Raw genomic sequence first — 9,919 nt, 5'->3', positions numbered from 1 at the left:
TTAGCTCTGGTTCTTCCACCTAGATGGCGCCCCAAGCCCTGCCTACATGGCGTTTCTGAGCTGCAGTCTCCCTGGATCGGTTCCTCCCAGGATCCCCAGGAAGCCGGCGCACCAGGACTGCTGTTTCCCTGGGAGAGCCGTCCTCCCCGCTCAGGGGCTTGCTCGGGGGAATCCCCGCCCACCTTGTCATTCCTGCAGGGGAATCCCCGCCCCCTGGGCCTGTCACTCCGGGAAGGTAGTTCCCGCCCCTCGAATCCAGCAGAGGGAAGGAATCCCCGCCCATTCTGGAGGCTCGGAGCATCCCTGCGCTGCGCAGCGAGGAGCTCACTCCCAGCGCCAGTGCGTGCTAGCGGCGAGCAGTGGGACGCGGCAGGGCGGCTGCGGCGGGCGCCCTCCAAGCGCCCCACCGATCGCAAGACTCTCGGGATCGCGCCTCCGGCGGCAACCGGCGAACCCCTGCGGCGCGGCTTCTCCGGGCAGGCGCGGCAGCGGCACCGGTGGTGGTGGTGGCAGGGGCGGCGGTAGCTGCGCCGGCACCGCCGGGCGGCGCCTGAGTCTGGACGCTCCAGGAGCGGCTCGAGCCTCCGCGATCCACGAACAGGTGAAGAGACCTGGCGCTGCGGCCGCGACGGGGGTGGGGCTTCGGGTGGGCTAGCGGGGTAGCGGAGCTCGGTAACCCCAAGACGGTGTGCACTGGAGAAAGTTCAGTGACAATCGGGTGTGGGAATCCCAGTCCAAGCAAAGCGGCGAGTGAGGGCACCCAAGTGGGTCCCCGCGTTAGGTGGCGCAAACTCCTCTTCCTTCTGGCGGGTGGTAAGAGGGGCACAGTGGAGGAGAGAGGTTGGGCGGAACGAGACAGAGACAGCGGGATAACCGGAGGCGCATTGCCTGGGACGCCTAAATCGGGCCAAGAATCCTTATCCCAGTGTGTTGGTTTGTCTCCCCACCTTAGCCAGTTACTGTTTTAAGGACCATCCTCCCGCGCTTCATCTCTCGCTAACCCCCTGCCCACTAAGTGGCGCGAGAAAGAGTCCGCATCAAGAGCAAGGGCATCTTTGGTGTTTTAATGTCATCTGCCAGGGATGTTCCAGTAGGAAAGTATTTCTTCCTGAAGTTCCTCCCCCCCCCCCCAAACCTCCTGCCCGCCTTTCCCAATGAAGCACAAGACTGAATTGTGGTGGTGGGGAGGATCTAGGACCCTGGACAGAAGTTTACCAGCGGCCCTTCAGTAGCCCCGCTCTCTGCATAGCTCTTGATAAGGGACCCTGGAGTCACACCAGGTCTGGCATGTGCTGGTGGCAGACACTGGAAAGATAGACACTGGGGCATTCCAGAGTCCAGGCATATACTGGAGATTTGGGCATCGTGGAGGCCGGAGCTGGGTCTTACCTCTTCTGTGGGTTTTGCTTGACAAGTCATGATGAAGCTCCTGAAGGTTAAGTGGTTGCGGGGTGACCAAAGAAAGTGAGCTTCTTTTACAGACACACCCCTGAATCTTCACGGCACTTCTCTGGGGGGGGGGGGGAACCTCCCACACTCATCTCTGCTCCAGCCTTGGGCGATAGGGTCTCCACTTGTTTCTACTGGGTCAGCTTTTTCTGGCCCCGTGCCTTCTGGGTGAGAGCCAGGTAGGTACACGCTGGCAGGTGTGGTGTGGGAGGACTGCTTGTGAGGGCGGAATAAAATCTCTCAGAGCACACCCCTGGCTGTGGGTGGTTGTTCTAGCTCCATGAATTTCTTCTTCTATTCGGATGAGCCAGGAACTGCTGCTACTATAAAAGCTATAGCGTGGTGTGAGCTTGTGCGGTGTGTTACGACGGGGTAGGAGTAGCGGGGCTGGTAGGTGTTGGGAAGAATCAGAACCATGTGAGGTATATAAATGCATCCATCCCCCTTGGCATAGTTAATAAGCGCCTGGAAAAAAAAAAAGAATATTGAATGGCACTTTACATCTATCATTGAAATTGATTTTGGATGCACTTACGGCAGTTTACTATTTAAGGAAACATATGATAATTCCTCTATTCATTTCAATCATTTGGAGCACCTGTGGTTTGCTGGGTCTAGGGCTTCCAGGGGAAGTGCACAGAGTAAAGAGGCTCTGTCCCTGCTGGCAAGCGTTTCAGTGTAGCAGGAGAGATGTCTCTAGCTATCGATGATACAAGCTAGAGCCCTCTGGCCTTTACAGTAAATTCTCTATGTTTAGTGGGTGAAGGAATGAAGGTATGATTAAGTTGCTAAATTTAAGTATGTTCCAAATAAAACATCTTAGGGGTATGGAGGAGAACAAAGCCCCCTTTTCATTGTGGGGATCATGCAGCTCTGTGGAGGTCCACCTAGAGGAGGAAGTGTGTGCGGAAAGGTTGATCCTGTTTTGGGATCCTTCCATGGCACCAGAGGCTGAGCTTTGACCCACATGAATCTAGTTTTCCAGACGGTTGGGAAATAGTTGGGATTTTTGAGCAAGGGTCTATCATGATCAGGTATGTGCTTCCAGGCAATTCGTGTGGAAAGAGCTGAGACGGGGAGAGGGGAGAGAGACACGGAGTCTGATGAGGAGATCCTTGCAGCGCAATGGCCGGGGCAGCAGTGAAGGTCTAAGCTGGTGGATGGCAGCTTGGGAGGAAGAAAGGGAAGAGTCATCAACTGGGGGACAGGGGTGGGATTCAGAGAGCAGAGGCCAAGCCCGCCTGCAGGCTCTGAGCACAAGAAGGTGAGCCAAGTTAGGGAGTTTAGGGATTTAACATTTGACAAAGCAGCAATCTGGAGAAGTCCTTTCAGACTCGTGTGTGTGTGTGTGTGTGTGTGTGTGTGTGTGTGTGTGTGTACGTACATGTGGGTGAGTGTGAGTGAGTGTGACATGCCTCAGGTGTAGCAGTGAGAGGAGCGTTCTGTGGAGTCAGTTCTCTCCTTTCCCCACAGGTTCCAGGGGCTAAACTTAGGTGGGTGGGCTTGTATAGCGAGAACCCTTACCAACCGAGCCACCTAGCCAGCCCCCAGCCTTCTTTTCCTCACTACTACTTGTAAAACTTGTCAAGGATCTGGGGATGTATGGGATAAGCTTCAGACTGTGGAGATTTCTCTCTTGCCAGCACACATACACAAGAGATAGATAGATAGATAGATAGATAGATAGATAGATAGATAGATAGATAGATAGATAGATGATAGATAGATAGAGAAACATAGAGAAATACACACAGAGACACACATAGACAGACAGATGGACAGAAAGACATAGACACACAGAGACACACAGACACACAAAGAACATACACACACACAGAGATACAGAGAGGGTCACATACACACACAAAGACAAATACACACACAAAGGAGAGATATACACAGAGACACAGAGATAAAGAGAAACACACACACACAAAGAACATATGCAGAGAGACACAGAGAAAGACACACACACACACATATACAAACACACACACACACACACACACACACACCCCACATATGAGTCAAGGAACAGTCTTTCCTTAGCTGCTATGGTGTCTTCCTTTCAAAGCTGTTTTCCCTGGGTCCTGAAATATCCTTTCTTCTTCGATGATCCTGACAAACCTCTTCTTCATCAAGATCTAGCTACAGGGCCTCCTCTGTGACTCAGCCACCATCCCCTGGGAGATCCTCATGGTGTCATGGTGCTTCCTTCTCTGCCTGCTCTCTACAGTCTGCTCATCAGGCTGCCCTGGACGTACCTCCAGGACCTCCCACAATAGACCTGCAACAGTGGCCTCAGGCTAGACAATAAAAGAATCCAGAGCAACTGCCCCAGGCTGAATGCACTCTGGGGTCTCTAAACCCTGAGTAGGAGCTCCAAGTGGGCCAGCAAGGGAATAACATAGATGCTCCCTTGACCTAAATCACATGAAACATACCTTGGTGGAGGGGGCATCCCCATCTAAAGGTGGCCCAGGTCTGGGTACACCAATCACAAGGGAAAAATTCACCTCAAACAAGAGGAGTTCACGAAACATCACACACAGCCAAACCCAAGAGGAGGCTGAGTCTCTTGGAGACTTTTTTTCTGGCTTTAGCAATGTCCCCAGAGTTCCCAGTAGGAGGCTGAGCACAGCTTGTTCCTGATGTAGGAAAAACCTATGGCAGGGAAGTCGGAGCCCAAAGAAATGAAAAGGAAAGGCCTCGGGCAGAGACCGAGGTAGCAGTCTAAAGCAGTGGTTCTCAACCCGTGAGCTGCAAACCCGTGGGGGCTAAACAACCTTCTTACAAGGGTTGCCAAAGGCCATCAGAAAACACAGACATCTATATTAAAAAATCATCAACAGTAGCAAAATTACAGTTCTGAAGTAGCAGCAAAAATAATGTTACGGTTGGAGGAGAGGGGGTGGTCACCAGAAGATGAGAAACTGTATTAATGGGTCGTAGACTCAGGAAGATTGCACTGAGGCGTGTTTGGAGCAGGACGTGGTACTTAAGGAAGGTCTGTGCAGGAATGGGTCCCTGTTCCCCATCCCTAGGCATGTTTGGAAAGCAACAGGAAAATGGGAGAGAATGGAAGACCCCCAAAGAAGGGGTGTTTGGGAAGGACAAGGCTGGAGACAATCGAGAACAAGGAAAGAAAATGGCTCCCGTCTGCCTTCCCTGTGGGGAGAGAAGCGGAGGTTGGAAGAGCACTGGAGAGAGAAGGCTGCAGTGCCCCAGCCAGGGGGCTAGTGGGATCAACTCTCTGTGATCAGGAGAGGTCTGCTGAGAGCTGCCATGACCCCTGGTTAGGCTTGGAAGGGAGGGACTGTGTTACCACTGCTAGCCCTGGGAGGTGAGCTTGGTTCTCTCTGAGGTAGCTAAGGAGAAGGCTGCCTGAATTGGAGGGGGCTTGGCTGGGATTTCAGCCATGCAGAGACCTCCACGTCATTGGAATTTCGGAGTAGCTCCTTCACAGCTGTTTTTAAGACGTATACAAAGAGGTACTGAGGTGCGCAAGTCCCCAGATGATGGGCCTCTGGTATGCACTGGGCCCTTTGGAACAGCTTGGTAAGAAGGGAATAAATCTCTCTCCAAAGTCCTTACCATTCCCACTGAATGTATTTGGGGGACCCTTTTTGTTTTTGTTGTTTTTTGTTTTTGTCTTTAAAGATGTATTTATTTATCTTATTTATATGCGTGCACTGTAGCTGTCTTCAGACACACCAGAAAAGGGCATCAGATCCCATAACCGGTGGTTGTGAGCCACCATGTGGTTGCTGGGGATTGAATTCAGGACCTCTAGAGGACCAGTCAGTGCTCTTAACCACTTAATCTCTCCAGCCTCCTTGGGGGAGCTTTTGAGATGGCTTGACCAGGGGGCTTTCCTTCATGGGTAGACGAAGAGCTTTAGGTTGCTCTGCCCCAGCACTGATGTTCTTATCTTAAGGAGCCCTTTGGACTGCCTGCCTTTTTATCTATTGCCTTTCAGCAGTGGCTCCACCTTCATCTGATGTCCCTCTTGAGCAAGGGTCCAATTGCTGGGCTTAAGCAAGGATGACCTACCCTGTCCCCTGTGATCTGGAGAGGGTGATGCATTTTTACTCCCAGTTCCTGAGGCCCAGGAAGAAAGAGCAGTGCCCCACCCCATTCCCACCCCACCCCACCCCCACCCCCCAGCTGGAACTAGAACTTCAGCACACCCTTGCTTGATCCGAGAACTCTTGTCAAGTCCAAAGCAATCGAGTCAGAGGCAGGTAGATGGAGAAGAAGCAAGCATCACAACACCTCGGTTTTATTAATGGATCTTTGATTGCACACAGAAAGACGAAATAAATATTCTTAGTTATTAGTGAAGAAGGGGAGAAATGGGGCACTTAACTTTATTTACTAAACACTCCCAAGATGTATGCTAAACTAAATTAACTCTGGGGGAGACGTGAAGATTCTTCTGAAGGAAATAGAAGCCTTGAATTTGTTTTTCTCCCATCCTTTATTTTCTACCTGGATTGTTCATGCTTGGATCGCGTTGCCCTTTGGGCTTATGCATTAGTTGCATATTAAAAGATATGTCCTTTATGACATTTAAAACTTTAAAATCCTTGTATTGGTGAAACGGGGGGGGGGGCGGGATGGAGTTTGGTTCTGGGTAGACAGACATTTGAAGCAAGGCAGATCATGTGATTTAGTCTGACTGTGAACTGAAGGGGTCTATATTCTGTTGACGAATGTGTTTACAGCCTGACCCCACTCAATGGTTGCAGAGGCTCCTTGTGCTGTGTCTGACTGTGAACTGAAGGGGTCTATATTCTGTTGACGAATGTGTTTACAGCCTGACCCCACTCAATGGTTGCAGAGGCTCCTTGTGCTGTGCTGACGAACTGGCTTGCTCTAATGCAGATGTGCAAACAAAATACATTTGTCTATAGAGTCTGTTGCTCTGGGAAGGGACCAACCTGAAGGCTTTATCTCTCTCAGATGTCAGGTGACACCCTCTCCACCTGACTCAGCCCCCATCACATCAGGTCCTGGATGCTCCCTGCTTTTGCTAGCTATATGAATGCGTTAAGAGTGAGCGACTGTCTAGAAACCTGCCGACTATAAAAAAAACTTAAGATCCTTAACTCTTTCTAACACAGTCTAAGGAAATCAGATAATAGTGAACATCTGGCCCCAGAAATCTTCCCTGGGTTCTTTGTTTTTAGGTGACTGTGTGTGTGTGTGTGTGTGTGTGTGTGTGACTCAAAAGTACTTTTTAGAATATGGAGGTTTAGGGGAAGCAGGGATGGGGACCACTGTGTACAATATGAATTTATTTTGCACATATAATTTCCACAAGTTTTAGGTGAAATAATAGTAAGAATGTGGCAAGATTTGTTACAAGCAGCTGGAAATGACTGCATCCCCCCAGAAGGATACAAAGGAATTACAAGCTCCTCAAATCCTTGAACAGGATAATCTGCTGCTCCCTTGCCTAAAGGTTGATGTAAACTGAGGCCTTCCCCGGATAGGATCTGTGCAGGTTTAACAGCTCCCTGGGCAGAGAGACCTCTGTGGCATTTTTTGTCCTTTATAGAGGACCCCAGACAGGGGCCTCAGAGGGGTTTTGCAGGAGTGGAGATGGATTTGAGCAGATCTCTTCCTGGGTTCATTTTTATTAGCACTTGGGCATCTGTCTCTAAGACCTTGACTTTGTAAGTACTAGCTTCTCTCCGGTACTTCAGCCGAAACATCCAAACTAAAGCACGCATCCCCTGTCGTTCTGACCTCGGAAGAGTGATCATTCTGCTTTGCTAAAAATAAGGCTGGCATTCAGATCATGCCAAAGGGAATTCCTCCTGTGAGCAGGGACATACTCAGTGCTGTTCCTGGCTGGCACCTGCCCACTACGGCAGTGAGTTGAGCTGAGAGGAGGTGGGCAAGAGGTCAATTTTGGATGCTGGTGTTCTCAGTGAGGGGAAGGAAGGTGGGAAATCGGGCTTCTCTGTAGGGGGAAGTTTCTGGGCATCAGGAGGACGCTCATGGATGCCTGGGAGCTTTGACCTCCGGGGGAGGGGGGGCTGCCCAACTACAGTTGCCCTAGGAGATGTAAGAATTCTTCAGCAGGGAGACAGAATAAACAGCAACTTGTGACTCTTTACCAAAGGCCAGCCTGGCTCAGCCTGTTTAAATATGATGGGTTATTACTATAATTCTGATATTCTATACAATGCTCTTCCTGAAGAGCAGACTGAGAAGTGCCTTTTAAGTCGACTGCAATATCTTGGACTGACATAAGCATGTTTGAATGTGATGGAGAGATGGCTCAGCGGTTAAGAGCACTGACTGCTCTTCCTCAGGTCCTGAGTTTAAATCCCAGCAGCCACACGGTGGCTCATAACCATCTGTAATGAGATCTGATGCCCTCTTCTGGTGTGTCTGAAGACAGCTATGGTGTACATATTTATAATAATAAATACATCTTTGAAAAAAAAAAAGAACATGTTTGAATACCTAGTAACGCTGCCTCCCTTGAAGAGTTTCGGTGATGTGGCCGCCAGATGTGTCTTCACAGCCTGCCCCTCTGTGTAGTGAGCAGTAGGTGGCTCCTCACATGGCTACAGTTTGCAGGCAGGTGAACACACCCAATCAGCGACACTTCCCAAGTGTTCCACCCAAGGAGATGAAAACAGAGCCAAGGTTAATGACACAAGATGGCAATAAACTGTGTGTGTTGGCCAACAGACACTTATGTCTGATTCCAGCTGTGTTTCAGTTCATTCCCAATGCCCTCCCCCCTGCCACCCATCCCGGTGCCCTGCCCCGTTTGGCACAGTGTATTTTATAGAGATTTGGGTAAAACTAGATTGTGCTATATGGGTCTCTGGGTGAGGAAATGAGCTCTCAAGGCTAAAGCAGCTATGCAGATATTATTACAAAGTCACTCAGCATGCCAAATCGGCATGGCTCTTCCCCCCACGGTTTCCTCAACCCATTCTCCACTCCTACCCTGCCCTGGTCATTGCTATTCCCAATATCATTAGGCTAAAAGAAGAAACAGCTGTCCCCACTGTCCCCGGAAAATATGCTCCGAGTGTCCTCATCAGCATGGGCTCTCATGAGAGGGCAGGCAGTAAGACAGCGTGAAGAGAGGAATGTGCTGGAAAAGATTGTGTTCGCCCCTCTCTGGCTCTAATACTGATCACGGAAACCCTAGGCAGATGTAAAGCTGATTGATAGCTGAATTGGTGACTGCTGTGTGGCGGCAGCAGTCAGCAAGTTTTGGCACCCAGGAGACACACCTGGTACATGAACACTCGTCTACCATCTGGTCCCTCATCTGCCCAGTTTCTTGAGTGCCATCTTTACCTTGAGCCTATCTTAAGACGAGCTGGCATCTCTCTTTGCTCTTCAGGATCTGGCATGGTAAAAACTAAGATGGGTCTAATGTTCGCTTTTGGCAAGCCCTGTTATAGACACGTTATTTTACATTTTAACTTATTCAATTCATAATAATCCAGTGAGGTGTATAACTTTTATTGCTCTGAGGGTTGCCAGTCCAAATTAACATAAGCTTGGTGGCTCATGACAGCAGAGATGCATTCTCTTGTGGTTCTGGAGGTCACAAGTCTGAGATGAAGCTCCTTGGCAGGGTTGTGCCCCCTCCAAAGGCTTCTGGTAGCTGTTGACATTCCTGAAGGGCCTGTCCTCCACTCTCTGCCACTGTCACCACCACATGACAACCTCTTCTCTCTCTCTCTCTCTCTCTCTCTCTCTCTCTCTCTCTCTCTCTGTATGTATGTATATATATAAATGTGTATGTATGTTTCTTAAATTGGCTTATACAACACCACAGCCTGGGTATCCACCAATGGCTGTCTTTGCATTGGAGAGGTTGAGAACTGTTGAGATCCAGTGGCTCTTCAGTCCACAAAGCTGGGTGCCTCGACAGTCCCAACCTAGTGTGGAGGGTCTGGAGGATCACTGAAGAACCACTGGCTATCTTCAGTCTACACCGGAAACCAGAAAGGCCCAGCTTCTGATGTTAGCAAAGCAATGGTAGCATGGGCTTCTCCATGAGCTTAGAGCCATCTGTAACATCAATTTCAGGGGATCTGATGTCCTCCGCTGGCCTCTCACGACACCAGGCATCAACACAGTGCACAGGCATACATGCACAGACAAAACACTCATATATGTGTATCAAATATTAGAAAGATAATCTTTGAAACACAGTTCAAATCATGTCACTTCCTAGCTTAAGACCGGGGATCTCTCACTGTTGTTTGAATATGATCTGTGGTGAATGACTGTTACCACCCATTGTCTTCCTTCTGTCCCTAAGTCCTGTCCTTTCAGTTCTGGAACCTACCATGTCCCATCATGCACTGGGGCCCTTCTACTTTTCAAAGCTTCTTCCCTAAGATCTTCACAAGCCTGTTATATATGATGGAACCTCCTCTGACTCCATACACGATTTCCTGTTTGAAATATAGCCTTGATT

The 9,919-nt window shown here is 49.7% G+C and overlaps 1 protein-coding gene across 3 annotated transcripts in view; it reads left to right on the top strand.

Annotated features, from left to right (window-relative positions):
- Positions 1 to 507: 507 nt before the first annotated feature.
- The window catches only part of Pdzd2 (PDZ domain containing 2), a 369,377-nt gene continuing 359,965 nt past the window's right edge, over positions 508 to 9,919 (top strand). For all 3 annotated transcript variants that reach the window (XM_029544119.1, XM_029544118.1, XM_029544117.1), the window contains exon 1: positions 508 to 601. The gene's annotated coding sequence lies outside the window, so the exon portion shown is untranslated. The remainder of the gene's footprint in view (positions 602 to 9,919) is intronic.

This window comes from Mus pahari, chromosome 11 (genome assembly GCF_900095145.1).
Source record: "Mus pahari chromosome 11, PAHARI_EIJ_v1.1, whole genome shotgun sequence".
NCBI lineage: Eukaryota > Metazoa > Chordata > Mammalia > Rodentia > Muridae > Mus > Mus pahari.
This window is presented reverse-complemented; position numbering and strand designations above follow the sequence as displayed.